Source organism: Puma concolor, chromosome D1 (genome assembly GCF_028749965.1).
Source record: "Puma concolor isolate L17-30 chromosome D1, mPumCon1.1.hap2, whole genome shotgun sequence".
Taxonomy (NCBI): Eukaryota; Metazoa; Chordata; class Mammalia; order Carnivora; family Felidae; genus Puma; species Puma concolor.
Genome location: NC_141676.1, coordinates 63,549,526 through 63,571,622, shown reverse-complemented (window position 1 = coordinate 63,571,622; position 22,097 = coordinate 63,549,526). Strand labels below are relative to the sequence as shown.

The 22,097-nt window shown below is 39.4% G+C and overlaps 1 protein-coding gene across 11 annotated transcripts in view; it reads left to right on the top strand.

The window, feature by feature from the left end:
• The window catches only part of TENM4 (teneurin transmembrane protein 4), a 2,941,751-nt gene that overhangs the window by 1,916,390 nt on the left and 1,003,264 nt on the right, over window positions 1–22,097 (top strand). For all 11 annotated transcript variants that reach the window (XM_086678435.1, XM_086678426.1, XM_086678434.1 and 8 more), the window contains one exon: window positions 13,850–13,912. The gene's annotated coding sequence lies outside the window, so the exon portion shown is untranslated. The remainder of the gene's footprint in view (window positions 1–13,849; window positions 13,913–22,097) is intronic.

The following is a 22,097-nucleotide window of genomic DNA, read 5'->3' as shown; positions in this document are numbered from 1 at the left end:
AAATATGAAGGTAAAAATGGTTGGTAGGATTAAATGAGAAAAAATTATAATAGTTACTAACATTTATTGAGAATTGATTCTATGCTAGGCATCATGCTAAGAATTAAGGGGCATATAGTTACCTCTTTAAATGAGAATCTCTATAAAAGTACTAAGGGAAATGCTTGGCATAGAGTACGCAATGGACAAATGTTAGCTCTCCATATTATCCCTGCTGCTAGAAGGGATAATAACTCATCATAGGAAGAGTAAGGAAGGAGATGATTTTCAAAGGAAGAAATTATTTTCAGAAGAGTTAAGTCATTTGCCAAGACCATATCTTTTGCAAAGGAATTGAGTACAGGTCACAGTGCAGGAGAAAGGAACAGAGAAAAGAGAACAGGGAAAGAAATGTTACACTCCCAAAGAAAAAGTCACAGAATGCCAGCTGGTCAGCAAGGAAGGAATAAACTTTAGGAGTTCAGCATGCCTTGGGTTTAGCAGTGGGTGGTTTCCATTGCAGGAGCATTCTCTATAACCATGGACGACAGCCTCCCTGAGCGTCTGCTCACCAGCCCTGTTAGTAAATGTGACAAGAGAAGTTAATTTCATTTGTATCCTCGAATGGCATTATTAGGCAGTCAGCTGTGCTGAATTTAACTCTGTTTTCTTGTTGGGACATTTCCCTTAAAACCAAGTGCCCTGCTGAAGACCTTTTTATCATATGTTTTCCAAACACATAAAACAATATTTTTCTACACTAGATTTATATTACTGGCTCATTCTTTACACAAACATTTGCTGAACACAGACATGTGTTCCAGTTGCTCTGCTGGATGTTAGACACTGAGAGATGTAGGGCAAGGTCTTGAAGACCTCAGTCTTAGAGGACTGACCTGGAGCCCTAAGTAATACAATGGGAAGGACTTTGACTGCTAACCAAGGATGCTGGATATTAATTCAGGGCAATAAGGAGCCACAGAATGACTCTAAGTCATTAGGATCCAAAGTGTCTCCCTTTGGAGACATGAGGAGGTTCAGGCAGTAATCCAGGCCAAGAGAAAAGTGTAGAGACAAGGGAGTGACATTAAGAGAATAAAGCTTGGTGATCAACTGCATATGGCCAGTTAGGAAGGGGAAATGGTAGAGGATGTCTGTAAGGACAGTCCTTTGTGCCTCTAATGTATTCATTGAACACATATTCACAAAGCATCTACCATGCTCCAGGACACATGCTAAGAGCTGAGGACAGAGTAGTAAAGCTCAAAGACAAATGCTAGGTTAGGTAGGGAAGGGTCCATGAAAGCATAGAGGAAGGATTCCTGCTCCTGAAAGGAAGTAATATCTGAGAGACATCTGAAAGATGAGCAGAAATGAACTAGCTCAGGAGATAGAGAGGGAGAAGAGTGCTACAAGCAGAGAGTACAACGTGTATACAAAGACACTGGGCCAGGAAGTTCAGTGAATGCCCCTGAGGGTGGATGAAGCTCAGTGTGGATAACAGAGAGTAGGGTGGGAAGAGATGACAAATGAAGATCCAGGGGTATGTCTTAGGGAAGTTAAGGGGAGCAGAGTGAGAGGAACACCACTATCTTCCCCACCCCCATTCTGCCTTCCTCCTGGGTGGTCTGGGATTCTTGAAGAGACCAGAACTCTCTGGGAATGGAGTTGGAGGTCAAGACTTTAGTAGCTGGGGTGACCACAGGAAATCTCTTTCCCTTCCCCTCCGCCATCTTTTCCTCCTCCTCCTCCAGCCTTTTGTTCTCCCCCACCCCAAGCACACACACACCATGCTTTTCCTCACTCTTAGCCCTTTGTACCTACAATTCCCCTGGCTTGGAATACTGTCTCCCCAGAAATACCTTCAGGCCACTACTCAAGCATTATGTCCTCTCCAAAACTTTTCCAGACCCTGAGAAGGTTGAGTCAGATGCTTTCTTTGCTGTGTTGCTATAACCAGGAATCTCTACCATTATTCCAGTTTGTCCATCTGCCTCTCCCTATAGATGCAGAATCCCTTGTGGGCAGAGGCTGTGTCTCATGTGTCTATAGATCTTCAGTACCTAACTCAGACTGGCATAGTTGATGCTCATATAAATAATTGTTGAAAGAATAAAAAAAAGTCAGGGGGCGCCTAGGTGGCTCAGTCGGTTGAGTGTCCGACTTCAGCTCAGGTCATGATCTCATGGTTCGTGAGTTCGAGCCCCACATTGGGCTCTGGGCTGACAGCCCAGAGCCTGGAGCCTGCTTTGGATTCTGTGTCTCCCTCTTGCTCTCTGCCCCTACCCTGCACACGCTCTGTCTGTCTCTCAAAAGTAAATAAACGTTAAAAAAAATTGTTTAAAAAGAATTTAAAAAATCAAAACTCATGTTCCTACTAAGCATACATAGAAAAGTCTCTATTATCCCATGTAAGTCTTGATTATCCCTGAGTCATTGAAACTACTATCTTAGCATATGCTATTTAACCAGCCTGGACTTACACAACAATAGAGCTAACGGTGCTGCATGTTTCCTATAGGTTGAACAGACTTCTGAGTGCTTTATGTTTATTAACTCATGTAATACGCACAATTCCAGAATCTTTGACAGGGAAACAAAGTCAGAGAGGTTAAGTAACTTGTCCAAAGGCACACTCGTTAAGTGACAGAGCTAGGATTGAAGCCCCAGCAATTTGACACCAGATCAGTATAGCTTTATCCAAGCAATTTCACATCTATTTGTCCCAATTTATTTATCCTGAAACATCAACACCTATGTCTTTCTTACAGATGAAGAAAGCAAGAGCCAATGAAATGAAGTTGTTAGTTGTATTCTCCAAAGAAGAGATGGCCAAGATACATCCCTTTCTCTCCACCTTCTGCAACCATGCTTGGTTCTTGTATATGCCTAAATGAACTATACCCACCTACTCCCTCCTCCCCCCACCCCCAGGTTTTAGCCCAAGGCTTTATCTTCACATTCCATTCTGGCAATCTTGGTAAGAATTTCTGGGGAAGAAGGTAATAAGGACATCTAATATCCTTTCAATATGCAGCCTAGAATAGGGGCGCAACTAAGTGTTGCATTTCCCTTCCTTGGGCCCACCATAGTTTTTCTGTTGCCTTCCAAATTGGAAGGAGTAGGACACCCCAAGAAATGGGTACTCTTCATACATGCACCCTCCCAGCATAGAAGAAAAGGAATAATCCTTAACAAGATAAGGATTTTGTTTGTTTCTGAGGTGGAAAAAACTCCATCCGTTATTTTGATAGCTTGATTACCTCCATGAGATCGCCATTTTGTCTCCAATCCATATTTCTGCTTACTGAGGATTATTTCTGTTTCAAGGAGGCAGAATTGAGTCACCACAGCATTGTACTGTGACCAGTGCCCCTGATCTTGCCAGGGCCATGCATGTCACTAGACCTCTTCTTCCTTATGAATATAGCACAGTCTTGTTTTATTTTTTTTTTTTTTCTTTGGCTTTCACTGGAATCCATAGAAATAGAGGCAGGGCAAAACTCCTTCCAGATGCAATTATCAGGAAGAAATACTTTTATTTCAATGTCTCTGAATATTAACAGAAGTATAGTTTTACCATTGAGGAAAGCTAGGGTTGAGGTGCTGAAAAGGAGAGGAGGAGGAAAGGACTCAAGCATATTCCTCATTCTTATTTGTGACTTGGATATGAACATTGGTTTCAGGTTGAAACTTGGCAGCACAGAAGTATTTTAGCAAAAGTAATTTGAAGCAATAAAAAAGGCAGTTTGCCATTTTTATATAAGTAATAGAAGTTCAAAAAAGGCAAGTAAGAAAAAAAATCAAAGCATTATTAGTTTGGGGATTTTTATTGTGCTCTCATAACTAAAGGAATAAAAAGTTCCATTTTTCAAGGGCAAAATCTATAAGACACTTCTGAGTGTGGATGGCCACAAAAACCAACAGAAAAGATACAAGATGAATAAGTCTGATTTCCGTGTCCGGCATATGGAGTTAATAGTTCATAATTAAGGCAAAGCATGTTCACATATGTTTTAAAAGAAGCATGTGTTGAGCATTCATATTGCACTAGGCCCTAGAGGAGAAGAGAAAAAAAATAGAGAAAAGCAAAACATTATTTTCACTTTCAAAGGATTCTAAAAGCCACACACACAAATACTACAAGGCAGAGAAGTAAAAACGGGCCTTAGTAAGCATGGAGACGGACATGGAAAGGGCAGCGACTTTGGAGTCAGAGAGACTTAGAGTTTCCACCTCCCGTCCCGTGTCATGTGGACAAATTATGTTATGTCTCCAAGCATCAGGTTCTTCATCTACAAAATGGGGACTTGGGCGTTGCAGAGTTATAAGAAATGAATACTATACAATACATGTAAAGTACCTTTGCCTTTGCCTGGCTGGTTGCCAAAATCAAGAAACTGTTATTTCTCAGCCTCTGCTTCCCCAAGATGAGGGTACGGAATTAGCCACAAAAATGCTCAGGGAGCACTCTTCTTGCAGTGAAGGATCAGAAGCAAACAGAAATAAAGTCAGCTGCCAAGGAGGCATCACTGAAGGCCGGACACAGCCACACAGTATGCTACTCTAAAAATAGGAGCTGGGGTTGAATTTGGGCCTGTTTGTCTTTTCCCTGTGTCAAAAGGCCCCTCTAAATAACTCAACAAGACCCTGGTATTCAAAACACTACCCTAAAGTGCCACATATAATGGGGGAAATGAAATATTTATACTCTTTTTAGGATTTAATATTGTTTCTATAAAACAATACAAAGGCCAATACTTTTGCTCTTCCTATCAAATTGTGTTTTGTTTACTAAAAGGATTCATCAAAAGAAGGTTTTTTAGAGGATTAAGTAGGAAGTGACTGATGAGAGGCCCTAAAGAAATATCTGGAGCTTACCCAAAAAGAGTACTGTATAAATTTGAGAATGAGAGTTTACCCAGGAAAGGAGAGTAAACAGAGAGCTGGGAAGGCTCTTTGAAGCTCAGAGACAGGCGTCTGGATGGCACCGTCCACCAGCAGTCAGTAGAAGTGGATGATGACATTTGTGGGTTTTCTGCTGAAATGGCCACACATAATGAATGACAGGGTAATAAAAAAAAAAGGGTGGGGGCTAAATGTGATTTTCCATAAGGCTCACCATTCAGAGAGCCCTATGGGAATACCTGTAACAGCAGCAATGGTGAGGCGCTATGTAGGTACTTTACATTATTTACTGTGTATATGGCAGGCACGTGAATAGTATCCTGGGAAGTAGGCATTTTAGTGCCTATTCCACAGATAAGAAAACTCTAGAGAGGAAATAGAAAAGCCAGGAGTCAACAGCCAACTGGACAGTCCTAGAATGTGAATCCCTGCTCTCCCACTTTCTTTCTGGGTAAACTTGCCGAGCCTCAGCTTTCTCATTTACAAAAAGGAAATATAGACAATCACACTGAATTACTGATGTATACCTCAGAGATGGTCAATGTAGTGTCTAATCACTACATTCAGTATAATCCTTGGTATGGAATAGTGGTAGTTGCTCTACAAGGCATATAGTAGGTGTAAATTAAAGTGATGGGTGGATAGATGGATTTGTGGATGGATGCATGGATGGACGGACGGACAGATGGATGGATGGATGGATAGACAGACAGAAACACATAATAAACAAGCTAAAAGACAAAATATGTCTGCTGAACATCAAATTTATGGCCTTCTGTTCTTCATTTTAGCTTGAAAAGAGCCCCAAAAGTGGTATGAAATATATATGATTAGTCCCATTTGAAATGTGAATAAACCTGAAGCCTAATCTCAAATTAATTTGCCCCAGGCTCATTCACATAATTAGGTTAGTTGACACATATTCATTGATCACCTGTCCTGTGCCACGTACTGGGGATATGGTAATAAAATAGATAAAACCCCTCCTCACATACAACTTACATTCTATTGAGAGGAAGGGGGAATAGAAAATGAGGAAAACAAATAATGTAGGTATATATTCATACCTTGAGGAGCTGGGACAAGGACAGGAATCCATATCCCTGGGGCTGCAAGATCACATAGACTAGACTCGGATCAGAGATCATGCATGGCTACCACCCACAGACTCCCAAGTCACAGGATCAAATTCCCACAGCTGCAGCAGCCACTTTCTGAATTCAGTTCTGTGTCTCTTAAAATTGCACATTTAACCGCGGCATGCATGTGGCAGAGGTGGAGCCGAAGTGCAGAGGTTCCCCACCCTGTTATAGCTTGATCCCTGAGAGTCCTGACAAGAGCTGACCTCAGGGCTTTCAAACCAATGGAAAAATTGGGGTCACTCTTTGCTCTATTGTGTTGCATTAGTTGTGCTGTGGTTTCATAGCTTCATGGAAGCAAAGCAGATGGGGTCCCTGACCTTGGGTGTTGACAAGCTAAAAAAATAAAAATAAATAAAACATCCCCCAGGCTACATGGGGTATCGGGATAATATCACACCATAGCTAAAGGCCAGACCCTGCCCAACATTCATAAGTGATGACAATAGTTTAGCACCAACATAATGATTATGACTCTTACGTTAAGCACTTGGGCTATACCGAGTCCTATAATGAAGGATCCAAACCACAGAGAAAATATGACCTCAACCATCTATAAAACAAAGATAGACTTAAAATGCTTACTTCCTAATTATCTCTTAATCTGTCCATTTCTCTCTACCCTCACGGCCATCCCTGTAGATCACACTGCTGTCATCTCTCACTGGAACTGCATGAAGCAACCCTTGAACTGCTCTCCCAGCTTCTCTCAATTTTTTCTGCTATTCTTTGGAAAAAGTACTCACCCCTAGCATAGTTTACAAAGCCCCTCTTTGCCCAGGCCACAGCCATGCTGGACTCCTTGTCACTCCCCCAAATATGCCATATTCCCCCTAATAGCCAACTATGCATATGTTGTGCCATCTCTTTGGGATTTCCTTTCTTCAGTTGACCAACTACTACTCATCCATTCTCTCATCTGAAATGTTACCTCGCAACATTTAATACTAATTTTAATTCTCCCTAAGTTCCAAGACTAGGTTGGTGATTCCTCCCATGTAGTACTCTCCTGTAACTTGGTCTTCCCATTTGGTAAGAATGGAATAAGCAAATAAATGCCTGTAATTGAATTATACTGTCTCCTCCCAACACACACACACACACACACACACACACACACACACACACACACACACACACGTATATATAATGGAATATTACATAGCAATGAAAAAGAATGAAATCTTGCCATTTGTAACAACATGGATGGAACTGGAGGGTATTATGCTAAGTGAAATAAGTCAGAGAAGGACAGATAAAATATGTGGAATTTGAGAAACTTAACAGAAGACCATGTGAGAAGGGAAGGGCAAAAAATAGTTACAAACAGAGAGGGAGGCAAACCATAAAGGACTCTTAAATACAGAGAATAAACTGAGGGTTTATGTGCAGGGGGGAGGGGAAAATGGGTGATGGGCATTAAGGAAGGCACTTGTTGGGATGAGCACTGGGTGTTGTATGTAAGTGACAAATCACAGGAATCTACTCCCAAAGCCAAGAGCACACTGTATACACTGTATGTTAGCTAACTTGACAATAAATTATTTTTAAAAACAGGACAAAACAAAAACCCAAAGCTTATAATCCTTCTAGACCTTTAGAAAAGTAGTCAATCATAACATTGCGTGCTAGGGGAGGGCTTGTTTGTTTATTTGTATGTCTACCCATTTAAGGACACGTGACATTGGAATAAGAATCCATTGGTCCCAGTTTCTGTGAAATAGTTGTGCTCTGTTGAAAGCTGTGTTCTCATTTGGAATATCAATTGTTACTAAGAAAATCAAAGTTTATGTCTGTAAAGTTAATATGAGACAAGTTAATATGTCTCATTATCTGATAGTTTGGCACTGGATCCAGCAAACATTTGGTGCTAAATAAATATTTGTTGGAAAATCTCTCCTTATTTTACACACTATTTCTCACCTTGTCCATATTTGCTAACCTTTCTTCCAAATGCCTTCTGGTTTGACCAAAAACATAAATGCATCATCAAAAGCCAAAAAGAAAGAGAAACAATATATATTAAGTGACAGGTTTTATGCCAGGCCGTATAGTATCTACACTATCTCATTTGTTTTCTTTGAAATACTTGAAGTTGCATATATATTACCTTATTTTGTCAATGGAAACGTAAAGCCTATATAAGGTTCAGTGACTTTCCTGATGTCACAGAGCTGGAAATTGTGAAGCCAGCCAGAATCTGTCTAATGTACTCTTTAGCTGTATACCATGTGATCTGAACAACTAGCATTCCAGAATTGATTTACATAGCTTTATGAGAATAACCATTCTTCATTTTTAGGTGACCATTTTAATGAGTCAGGGATGATTTTTATGTTTAAATTTGGGTCTTCATGTTAAAACAACCAGTCTCATTACTTCAAATGCAAGAGCAGTATTTAATGCTATATCTTGAACGATTATACCTAAAATTCATCTCTATTTTTATTCTTTAATTTACATCTCCAAGGCTCTTTCTCTTTCTCTCTGATTAAGAAGACTGTGCTAACTCTGAAATTCTGGTGGCCCTGAATTTTTATTATCTCTCATTTTCATGTTTCCTTTTAACTTACATCAAATTTGGGCATATAACTCTTTCTCTTACAACTACTGCCTAGCAATGTTTCCTACAGTAAGTGTAGTTACTATAGGACCATTATACTTGGATTTGTTGAGGTGGCACCTCCTCCACCTTCCCACTCCCAACATATTAGTTCAGCCACTTATTTTAAGTTATAGAAATCACCCTGAGGTAGCTTAAGCAAAAAAGTGGGATTTATTACAAGAGAAAAACATCATCTCCTAAAACACAAGGTCAGGAATGCAGGTGAAGCTGACTCTCTCCATCTCTCATCTTTGTCCCTCTCTGTATGGTATTTAATTCTTCTCCCTCTGGAGATTGGCTTTTTTGGTCTCTGGTCCACAAGAAAAAAGTCCCAAGTGTCCATTTCCAGGTCCCAAATGTACACCTTACAATTTAGCCACCAAAAAACAGAACAAAACAAAGCAAAACAAAACAAAACAGAAACAAAAACAGAAAGTAATTCTCTTGATCCAACTTCCAAACTTCTTGGGAAAGAATTCTGAGTAACAAGATGGTAGCACTGGTCCAAGCAACTGTGGCCAGGAAGGTAATGTCTTTCTTCAGAATCGCTGTCAGAGGTCTATTCTGGAAGGAGGTGGGGGGCTTAAATAGAGATAACTGACGGGTAAACTGACGAGTAAACTGAGAGTAAACTGACGAGATTCTGAAATAGTTCTGCTTTCCCCTCATTATCTATTTTCTCAGCTGTCTTTCTGGCATTGAGGATGGTAAATCCAGAATCAGAGATTTAAAGATCATAGTAAGTGTTTTGGCAGCACTTACAAAGGAGACTTTGCATGGTGAAAACCATGAGGGCAGGGACCACATCTCTCTGTTTACGTCTGTGTCCTTAATGCCCCCCAATGGTGCCTGGCAGTCAGTGGAATGGGAGATCTACTGTTAAAGGATGCATAAAACTCAAGGGAAAGTGTTGTTCATTATACCCCCTTACTGGTACAAGAAGGAGAGTGAGAAATGAAGAAAACAGATGAGGAAAAGTATTTCCAAAGTTAACATATCAGAGACAGCGCTGGAGGATATTCTCTGCCTGATTGGCACGTAAAAATTATCTGCCTCCAAGCGAGCACTGGATAAGCATTGTCAGTATCTAGGATTTGAGAAATGGCACTAGTGCTTGGAGGTCTTTTTAAAGCTTCTGAGGCAAATCCTGTACAGAATCCAAGAAGCTATGTGTATATATACACGTTTATAATGAAAGAGCCTTTCTTATACAGGAAAGCTTGAAAAAGATGAGCAATTCCATGAGCTCTAAATAATTAAACATCATTCTCTGTATAGAAACCTTCATATTCTAAAAATCATACCCTTCTGATTATTTCCTATAGAAATCCAGATTATTGAAAATGAAATGTTTTCCAAGTATATCCTCTAGGGTGGATTTTGTTGTTTTGTATAATTTCTTGATTTTTTTTTTTTAAATCGCTGTGTCTCATTGTAAGGTATACTTTTTACTCACCCGGAATTCATGTGCCTTGTTAAGTGGACATAGATGGTTGTTTTAGGAGGGGCTGGGAATAGAAGAGGGAAGTGATGAAAACATCTTTTAATTTGAACTTTGGTGCATGAGTTCCTCTGGTAAGTTGCTGTTTGTTCTCAGTCAAATGCATTTGTTTAAAAATGGGAGATTGGGTTTGGTGATCTTTAAAATTTCCTTATATGTGGAGAAATGGGAACCCTCTTGCACTGTTGGTGGGAATGCAAATTGGTGCAGCCACTCTAGAAAACAGTGTGGAGGTTCCTCAAAAAATTAAAAATAGACCTACTGTATGACCCAGCAGTAGCATTGCTAGGAATTTACCCAAGGGATACAGGTATGCTGTTTCAAAGGTGCACATGCACCCCCATGTTTATAACAACATTATCAACAATATCCAAAGTCTGGAAAGAGCCGAAATGTCCATCAACCGATGAATGGGTAAATAAATTGTGGTTTATATACACAATGGAGTACTACATGGCAATGAGAAAGAATGAAATATGGCCCTTTGTAGCAACGTGGATGGAACTGGAGAGTGTTATGCTAAGTGAAATAAGCCATACAGAGAAAGACAGATACTACATGTTTTCACTCCTATGTGGATCCTGAGAAACTTAACAGAAACCCATGGGGGAGAGGAAGGAAAAAAAAGAAGTTAGAGTGGGAGAGAGCCAAAGCATAAGAGACTCTTGAAAACTGAGAACAAACTAGGGGTTGATGGGGGGTGGTAGGGAGGGGAGGGTAGGTGATAGGTATTGAAGAGGGCATCTTTCGGGATGAGCACTGGGTGTTGTATGGAAACCAATTTGACAATAAATTTCATATATTAAAAAAATAAAATAAAATTTCCTTATATTACCTTACATATCTTCAATCAGAAAGTATTTATTGACAAGGAATAATTTCTGGGAAGCAAATCTTTGAGACAGTACTAAGTATGAGGAAGACATGGGGGAAAAGCAATCTTAAGGTGGCACCGTTTATAATAGGACAAATATAGAAAAATCCTAAATATCTAATATAAAAAAATGATCATATAAATTCATGGTCTTTCCTACAGATAATATGGTAAAGTGATTCAGATCAAAGTGGGAAGGTCATGGTGCCACCCTGACTTGGGGCAAAACCACACTTGAAACAGGAACCAACTGGAGTATATTCAGAGAAGGCCCAAAGGCTGGTGAGGGAACCAGAAATAGTGTCACGTGAGAAATACTGGGGGAGCTGGGGATGTTTAACTGGCAGAGGAGGAAACTCAGGGATTTGAACGAGAGTTGCTGTGGAAAAAAGGGAGTAGAATAGTTTGTAGGGTCACATGGGAAAGAATTAGGACCAATAAATGGAAAGTGCTGGAGGATCAAACTTAACGTAGGAGATCATAGAATTTTGCGTACTTCAAGAGTGAGATATGCTGTCTCTGAAGAACATAAGTGCTCTACAATTGGACATGTGCAGTATGGTTCTGCAGAGATGGGAATGTTGAATCTGAAGTACTCTACCAGGAAGGCCAAAGACCTTTAAAGTCCCTTCTAGCCCTGAGGTTTGGTGGTCTTAAGAACTTTGAGAAAAGCAGATTAAGGCAAAAAGTCCAATGAGAAGACTGTCACTTGATTCTTTTTTCGTAAGGTAATTTTCAATGTCCTATTTAACCTCATTATTTTCTTATTCCAAATCCACTAAAGCCACCAACACAATTCATAAGCTATGTGCTTCCCCTGACACTCCTGTTTGGGCTACCACATTTTCCTTTCACCCTTGTATTGAATTTACAATCTCCCTTTACAGAGAAATTCATGGGAAAGTTTATGTCACCTCCATAATGAACTCATATGAGTAGACAGATCTAGGAGATATAGGTAAAAGTGTTTATTTTTAATATTTTACATTTACAGAAGCAGTGTGCACTTATTAAAGAAAAATGTAAAAAGTCGAGAAAAGTAATAAGTAGGAGAAAAGGTCTATAATTCAAATATACTGTGACCAAAGAAAGTTAACATTGTGGATTTTCCTTCTTGTCATGTTCAATGCCTTTGTAGCATATAGATTCAATTTAACACAAGAGAGATCTTTCTGTATTTGATCTTCCAGCAAATAATTAAATGAGCTTTTTCAAGAGTTAAAAATTCTTCAGTGAAAGGACTGAATAACCATCTGTCAAGAATGTCATAAAGGGAAGTGCCATCTTTAGATAAGAAGATGATCTAAATGAGGCGTTGACAAAATTTTAATATAAATGTCCAGATAGTAAATATTTTAGGCTTTGCAGGTCATATAGTCTCTGTTCCAACCACTCAACTCTGCTGTTGTAGCACCAAAGCAGCCATAGACCGTATGTAAACAAAATGGATATGGCTGTGTGCCAATAAAACTTTATCAAAACAGGCTGTGTGCCAGTAAAATTTTATCAAAACAGGGCTGGATTTAGCCCATGGGCTGTAGTTTGCCAGCCTCCTAAACTAAACCAAATGGCTTAACTAAACCAAATAGCTTATTGGCCTTTCATAACTTCAAAGCTCTTATCATAACAAAAAGGAGCTGAAAGCCTCATTCAAAACTAATAAGAGTTTTGGCAGACCTCTGTAGTCACGTGAGTAAAGAGACAAGTTCAAGAAAGTCCACCAAGACAGGTCTCATCAGGCAAACACTAATTTTTGGCAATTAGACACCAGAAACCCAAGCCAGAAGGCTGAATAATAAATGGTCTTGAGAACCGAATAGATTTCAAAAATGAAGACAAGCCATTTGCACCCTATGAAGACAGAATCCAGGCAAGATGAATGGAAAGCAAATATTTACAATAAATTTAACTCAGTGCCTAGTATATAAATGCTTAATAAATAGTAAATTCTTCTATAATAGTCTTATTCATTCAGTCGATATTGTTATTCATCAGACATTTACTGAGCGCTTACTATATGCAAGGAAGTCTACAAGGTATTGACAGTATAGCAATAAATAAGGTACATAACAATACAAAACTGTAAAGACCAGATTCTTTGGTAAAATTTCACAACCCGAGCTATTAATGGTAAGGTAGAATTAGAAGTAAGATGCTGTAAGAACGCGGTGGGCATGCACCTGAATCAGGCATAGTGGTCATTAGGGGCTTTTCAGAGAAGATGGTTGCTGAATGATTCCTGAGCATGAATGGAGTCAGGTTGTTGAGAGGTCTTATGGGAACTGGGAAGGCATGTCTTATTGGGAACTGGGAAGACAGAGGGGTCCCCATACTCAAAGGCCTGTGGATGAGGGTGAGTGAGTAATTTTCTAGAGATGCAAATGAATTAGTAAGGCCAGGAAGAAGAGAGCAAGTTCAGAAGGCACAGAGCCTGGAATTTGCTCCTGACGAGCCCTGTTAACCTGGTAAGCAGTTTTGCCTTGACCCCCAAAGTGGGAAGCTATTTTAAGCAGCAAAGTAACTTGATGAGATCTACACTTTAGAAAGACCAGCAAGATGCATTTAATGGTACATTAGAGGGTTTTCATTAAAACTTTGCTGGTTCTGGTTGAGGGCTCAATGTGCAGGTCAGAAGGAAGAGCTGTACAAGAGACGTATGGAGTTGTAGCTGAAGAAGTAGAAGCAAGGTGATTCAACTATGCACCCTCCCTTTCCTTCCCACCCCACACCCAAGCCTGCCTTGTAATACATTTCTATCAGAATATGGTCAACTATGTCCCTTGCTCACAAATATCTCTACTTCCACAAGAGTGACGACACTCTTCTCCGCTTTGTCTTTACAGATCTGTCGTTGAGAGCGCTTGGATTTTCCACAGGTCCTTCTCCCCAGATAGCTGGTCATGTTGGTGAGTTATATGGTTCTTTATCTTCCGTTTATCACCTTTGGCGATGAGCGAAATTGTGGTAAAGGCTTGAGTTGAGTAGTACTTTTTTTTCTTTTTCTTGGGCTATTTTGTATTCATGATTCTCTGACCTCCTGCCATAGCCTTCAGAACTCTACCCATGCTTGTAGCTAGGTACAATATATAGGTACAGTGGGTATATAGGTATTCTATACACCTTTAGGCCAGGGTTTGCATTGCTGATCAGTTGTGTCTCAACCAAGCGTTCGTGATGCATATATAAAGTTTAAATCCTCTAGAGATTTTTGGACGCTCCAGGGAATCCTGTTACTAACTGACAAATATATCTGAAAATTCTATAAGCGCTTTTTTGTTTTCTTCAAAATGTGATCATTTATTCACGTTGGAAGTGTGCCTAATGTTCAATAATGAAACTTTGCTACAACGCCTGCTTTTGTTTGATATTGATGAAATGTTGACGATGAGGTGGTTTGTCCCAGGTTGGAAAAGAATGAAAGGGGAGACATTAAAATGAGATATTTCAAGACTTCCTGAAAAGATTTCATAAGCGGCATTCCCATGGAAGAATGGAATATATTTCCAGACATGTTACCCATTCTGTTCTCTTCTTTAGAGCATGTTTTGTAGTTTTTGAATGATTGGCTGGGATATTGTTCTGGCTTTTTTTTTTTCTTTCTTTCTTTTTTTGAGGGAGGTTGATTTGGAGTTTTGTTTATTAGGAGGGATAGTACCTAGAGGTGGGTGATAAGAAGCTTGTCTTTTATTTCTATAAAGAAAAGAGTTTATTCTGGAGACTAAGTTGTTCCTTGCTTTTAGTGCAAAATATTTCTTGATGTGTAAATGCAGATTGAGCATAATAAATGTACTCAGAAGGAACAGTTAACATAACACATTTTTTTCATGCCCACACATTTTGCCTGTATAACTAGTAATAATTTGAAGAAAACAGAGATAGGTTTGAAAAATATAATTCACTTTATAATAATTGGTTTCTTTTTGTAGTTTTCTCCCCTCTATTACCACCATTGTCAACATTTCACTACCTCTTTATGTAGTCCTGGGGCAATGATTTTGGGATTTTCTGGGGCAGCCACAATTTTTTATCCTTTTTCTCATTGATATATTTGGAGTCTCAGACCTTGTGCTTTGATTTTTGGTTCAGAAAATAAAGTCAGTACATGCCTTCCACCCACCCGTTTCCATATTTCTCCATCCCTTCCCACATTCCCATCACCATGCCTCAGGAATGCCTCGCTGCTTTTACTTTTGGTTCTAGGCCAATTCCATTTCATTTTTCCCTTCAACTACGATGTAATCACTTCTGGATTGTCAGCACATTGTTGAAACCATTGATACACTCAAATCGTTTCGTTTTTTTAACACCGTAAAAAGCAAAATCAGAATTTCAAGTACATTTGAAAAACATACCACACGTGTCTCAAAATCCCCAAATGCCATCCGAAATCAGTTGCAAGGAACATTTCTGGTGTGTCCATCGGCACACCTGTAGGAAATTATTTATAAATCTACAATACTGTTTAATTTAGTTCGATCGCTAACGCTAACATAGGACAGAGCAACACGTGTTTCAGTCCAGTTATTTACGTAACAAGGAAATGGTACATTAATTTCATTTGAAATCAGTTTTTGCCTTTATGGCAAGTTGGAGAGAATAACTTGTCCATAATCTCGACACAAATGGTTCGTAGATATTCTGTAAAACAATAGAAAAATAGGAAGCGTTGCTATCACAAGAATGATTATGCCTTTAGATGACGTGTTTTGGCCATTCCCCTCAGGTGTTTGAGTGGGCTGGCAGATTCTAACTTTTCCATGTGAGACGCAAAATTAAAACAGTAATAATAATAATCTAAGGAGCATGGTCGATGAATGCTTTGTTTTACTTTGAGGCTAAGTTTACTCAGGATTAAAGACCAGTCTTTTCTCACCTGACATTTACCTCGAATGTTACATATTCCAGTAGCCACTCAATAATTCACATTGGGCTAATGTTTTAAACTGCTGTATTGATGTGACATGAATGCTGTGAAAATTAAGTTATTGTATTTTGTTCTGCAGTGGTGGTGCTGTCAGATATTATATTTTTCTTAGTTTAGACATCTTTAACCACTGGCATCTCTCCTTAAAACGTATACCGATACCAGGAATACAGATCTTTTACCTCAGAGCTAAACCTGGCTCTTGGTCCGATTTCTCTTGGTTCTGGAAATTAGATGGTCCTAATTACGACTCTTGTGTCTTGAATGATTCCCACCAGAGTAGGCGACCTGGGTTAACAACTTGATGACAGAGCCTCCACAGGCCAGGATGACAGGAGTTGTGGAATTGGCAAATGCATTTCCTTAACTTCAAGACAGATTCGGTTATGAAATGGACCATTGATTCAATTATAGTGTTTGAGGGCAGTTTCTGGTGTAGAGGCGGTGCACTTCTATTTATGTGCAAACTAACTTTAAAGACCTTAATCAACAGCATTAATTTACTCACATACACACCACTTATTTTAAATGTCGTGATCAAAATTCGAGTCTAAATCTTCGTAACCTTTGGGATTCTTTGGAATCTTTCGGCCGTCGGCAGTTACACATTGCATCCTTTTTAACACGTTTGCGAGTGACACCATGATTTCAAGGCAAATGGAAGGAGACTGCTGTTGGATCTGCGTTAGCTTTGTGGTTAGAGTCATAGTTTTTTTGCTTAACTGAACTAATTATCTCACGAGATTTCTTTTAAAAACTCAGACTTAGCTTCTGACAGATAGACCACAGACACCCACGTGGCAGATCTTCTCGAAGCATGACTGGACACCATCTACCTCTGGTAGATGTGAAAATTCTATGAATCGCTAGAAGATATTTGGTGATTTGCACTGCCTTTAATTGCAGTGCCCGGGATGTGCAGATCGTTGTCGGCCTGTTGTAACTTTTTGCTATCCTGTGACACCATGGTACAACCTTTCTGAGGATATTTTGAGCAGTTAGTATGTATCTAAATTCAAAAAGTATTGCCACCAATGTAAATATCTCATCCAAGATGTCCATTTGAACACATCCGCCTTCTACACACCACCAAGCTCATACACAGACAGGCAATAATAACTTTGTCACAAATTATTCGTCTTCCTAGCAGCTGGAGAGTTCTTTCTGGCATCCTTGTAATACACATTCAGATTTCAGCAAGGGTTCCTCCTAGAATTAAGGAAATAAAGCAATTAACATTTCAAAGGGTACACATCTGTAGAAACAAAAAAAGACAGAAGCTGTGAACAATCACTTTAGTACCTATAAAGATCACTACCTACAGTGTTTCCTCTTTTGTTCTTTCTCATCCTCCTCCCTGTTAGTGTTTGTGTGTAATTTTATTACACGCTGTAATACAATAGTTTCGGGTTGGAGTATTTTTCTCTGAGTCGGTACCTAGGGTGACCACACATCCAGCCCAGAATCATCCATGTGTGCCTGACACCCACATATAACTGTTAATAGGACTCTGTCTAGCTCTCAGAAGATCCAGGTTTGAATGACAAATTCTACAAATGGAGAAGGAGCCCCAGTCAAATCATAAAATGCTTCTGGCTGAACAAGTGCCTACACTGTCCTTCTGTCCATCAATCCAGGTGGCTGAGGACGGAGGAAGTGTCATTTTCCTCATGACAGAAAGAGAAAAGGAAACTTGGGCAAACTTATCCAAGGAAACTAAATAAAGCGTTTCGGTGGCCTCAACTTGGGAATGTGACAAGGACTCTTGCAGGCAGCCTGGGTGGCAAGAAATAAGGTGGTGTTTGCTGTGAAGAGGCAGGCCTGGCACCGAGAAGGCAAGATGCCAAGCAGGAGCCCCTGGGTATGTGTCATCCTGCGGGGCCCATGCTTAGTTCTTACCGAGTCAGAGAATCTGTGTTTTATGAATATTGCAGTTGCTCTGGTGCCCGTTTCCTTTGTTCTTTTCCTTTGGGGTTTCCTTTAGTCCTTGGCAGTGTTATTTTGAGAGATGTCAATCGCTCCGCTATACAAATAGGCAAAGGCCTTTCTCTACCCCGAGCCTACATTTTCAGAGGCAGAATACCATATTCACGGGAACCTGGCATCATCCCCAGGAGCATCGGGGATCCCAAACCACAAGGGACGCAGAACTCACCAGGACCCAGTTCTGGCCATCTACATAGCTGAGAACCAAGCCACGCTCTGTGCATATCATTTAATGCATAGAATATTCCCTAACCCTTATTCTATCGCCATTGGCCTTCGTCTCTCCCTGCCCTCCCTTCCATGTTTTTTCTCTATTTCTTCTTCCAGTCCCATCCTCCTTCAGGGCCTCTCTCTTCACTAATTGCAATGCATCTTTGGTGGAAACTGATGGTCCCTCTTAATTTTAAAGATAAGCAAACTGAATATTTTAAACTGTCTCTAAATGGAATCAGAGGAACAATGATGTTGATTTTGAACTAAAATATTTTTATTTTATTTTAAATGCATTTGTCACTAGCTCTCCAGGTAAAAATTGCTCTTGGTTCAGTGTGCAGGGTTTTAATGATCTTTTTTTTCCCCTCTCTCTCTCATAATTTGGCTATAGTTTGTAAGCATGAGGCTTGCAAACCCAGCTTGGTGCAGAGGAGGCGGCCGGGGAAGCACATTGGTCGCTAGGCATGTGCTGCATATTGTGGTAAGGGATGTGTTCAGATAAGCAGCAGGGTGTTCTAGAGACCGTGCAGGCATCTCTTGGACAAATATTTACAGGGTGTCTACTGGGTACCAGATGCTGCTGGGCCCTGCAGGTTCAGTGATGAAAAAGATGATTAGATGAATCTCAAGATGGATCTCAAAGATCAATAAACAGCACAGGTGTAAGAAGATGGCCACATCTGGCCTCCACGTCTGACTTAGCCATTGACTTAGCCGTTTACTTGTGGAGCATTTCAGTGTGACTTCACCGCTCTGATCCTCAGCCCTCCCCACCCCCCCCACCCCCCCCAGGGGACATGTGCAGGACCACCCAGAGGGAGTAAAAGGATTCATTTGAATCAATTTTGCATATTCTGATTGGTTGGGATGGAGGCTCGCTATGGGTTTCTTATTTTTCTACAGGAACCGAGTCATTCCAGTACATTTGTTTACAATGTTTCCTTTCTGGTGCCTATGTGCCCAGCCCCTAGTAAACGTCTTGGGCTTCGGTATTAACTCTCTTATGGGCTTCCCTGGGCAAAAACATTACACACATTTGCTGCATTTTCGTTGCAGGAGGTAGAGTGTGTGTGCTGTGTGTGTACCTTTACAGGAGGGAGAGAGCATGAGGGAAAGGGCATGGGGATTCCTCCAGACCCCACCTGTGTCTTTTCCCTTATAATCCAGCTGTGTATTCTTTGCTACGTTACTGTTAAATCTTAGCCATGGGGACAACTAAAAAAAAATCCTTTCTAGATACTAATGAAGAAATGGAAAATAACAAGCGTTGGTGGAACCCTTGTCCACTATTGGTGGGAATGCAAAAGAGTGTGACCATTGTGCATAATGGTATGACTGTGCCTCAAACGATTAAAAGATAGAATTACATATAGTCCAGCAATTGCACTCCTGGGTATATACTCAAAAAAAATGAAACCAGGTTCTCAAAGGTGTATTTGTACACCCATGCTCATAGCAACATTGTTCCCAGTAGTTAAAATGTGGAAACAATTCAGGTATCCATCAATGCATGGACGGATAAGCCACATGTAATACACACACACACACACACACACACACACACACACACACTCTCTCTCTCTCTGTCTCTCTGTCTCTCTCTCTCTCTCTCTCTGTCTCTTTGATTCCATGTACATGAGGTACTTAGAGTAATCAAATTCATGGAGACAGAAGGTAGTTGTCAGGGGCTGTGGAAAAGAGGAAAGCAGGAGTTCATTGCTTAAAGGGTATTGAGTTTCAGTTTTGCAAGACAGAAAGAGTTCTGTAGATAGATGGTGGTGATGGATACACAACAGTACCTGTGTGCTCATTGCCACTGAAATGGCACTTTAAAAAGACTAATACAGGGGCGCCTGGGTGGCGCAGTCGGTTAAGCATCCGACTTCAGCCAGGTCACGATCTCGCGGTCCGTGAGTTCGAGCCCCGCGTCAGGCTCTGGGCTGATGGCTCAGAGCCTGGAGCCTGTTTCCGATTCTGAGTCTCCCTCTCTCTCTGCCCCTCTCCCGTTCATGCTCTGTCTCTCTCTGTCCCAAAAATAAATAAACGTTGAAAAAAAAAACTTTAAAAAAAAAAATAAAAAGACTAATATAATAAATGTTATTTTTTTCACAATAAAAAATAGAAAAAAATCCTTTTCCTATTGGAAAGATTTGATGCCTTTGTTGAAAAATAAAATGACTGTATAAATGGAAGTATTTCCATCTCTCTGTTCTGTTCCATCAATCTATTTATTGATCTTTATGTCAAGACTACGTATCTTGAATACTGTAGGTTTATAGTAAGTCTCGAAATCAAGTAATGTTAGCCCTCCAATTTTGTTTTTTCCAGATTGTTTTGGATATCCTTGCATTGCCATATACATTTTAGAATCAGTTTGCAAATTTCTACCAAAAAAAAAAAAAAAAAAAGCCTCCTGGGATTTTGGAAGGGCCTTGTTGAAGCTATAGATCAATTTAAGATGAGTTGATTTCTTCAGAAACCGAGCATGGCATAGCCCTGCATATATTCAGATCTGCTTTAATTTCCCTCGGTATTGTTTTGTACTTTTCAGTGTACACATTTTCCACATATTTTGTTAAATTTATTTAAAAATATTTTATGTTGTATAAACACTATTATAAATGATACCTTTTACACACTTGCTGCTAGAATATACAACTATAAGTGATTTTTGCATATTGACATTATGCCTACTATCTCACTAAATACATTAGACAGAATGTATTATATAGTCTAGGTTTTTTTTTTGGATTTTCTAGGTAAGTGATTACATTATCTGCAAGTAGAAACAGTTCTGCTATATTCTAATTTTTTTTTGCTTGTTTCTTGCCAATATTTCTCTTTTAGTTATGATGTTTACCGTAGGATTTCTGTGGGAGTCCTTCATCATGTTATGGAAATTCCCATCATTCCTAGTTTTCTGAGAGTTTTTTAAATCATGAATGGGTTTTGAAATGTATACATTTCTTTTTTTGCATCTATTAAACTGATCATGTGTTCTTTCCTCATAAATTTTGTGGTAATATGGCAAATACCATTAACTGATTTTTAAATGTTAAGACACCTTTGCATGGTGGCGGGAACAAAACCTATTTGGTCATGTTGTTTTATCCATTTTTATACTGTTGATTCAGTTTGTTAATCTTTAGTTAAATAGTTTTGCACCTGTGTTCATGAGAGAACTTGTCTAATTTTTTAATGTTTTATCACGTTTTGTCAAGTTTTGGTGATGCTGGCTTCATAAGACAAGTTGGGAAGTTTTTCCTTCTCTTTTCTGAAGTAATTCATGTAGATGGTTTAAATTTCTCTTTTAATGTCTGATAGGATGTTATTTCTTCCCTTTGATATCTGATAGGATTTTCCAGTAAAGCTTTTTTAGGCCTACAGTTGCATTTTGCTTGTTTGTTTGTTACCAGAATTTAATAGTAAATTCAATTTATTATTAGGTATAGCATTATTCAGGTGTTCTATTTTGTTTTCTTGAGTAAGTTTTGCTAAGTTATATTTTGAAGGAATTTGTCTAACTCTTGAGTTGTTGAATTTGTGGCACAAAGTTATCCATAATATTTTTTTAATACTCTTTCCATGTCTATAGGATCTGTAGTAATTATCCCACGTTTTTGCCCAGTATTAGCAATTTGTGTTCTCTCTCTTTTCCTTGATCAGTCTAGCTAAAGTTTTATTAAATTTCTCAGACATTATAAAGAATTGACTTTGTTAATTTTCTTTATTGCTTACCAGTTTTCTATTTCCTTCATTTCTACACTTATTTTTACTTTTTTTTCTAGTTACCTTACATTTACTTTGCTATTCTTTCTTTGGCATCTTAAGCTGAAACCAGAGATCACAGATCATTTTTAAGCATTCTTCATTTTTTAAGTGGTTTATTTATTTATTTATTTAGAGTGTGTGTGTGTGTGAGAATGTGAATGCAAGTGGGAGAAGAGGCAAAGAGAGAAAGAGACAGA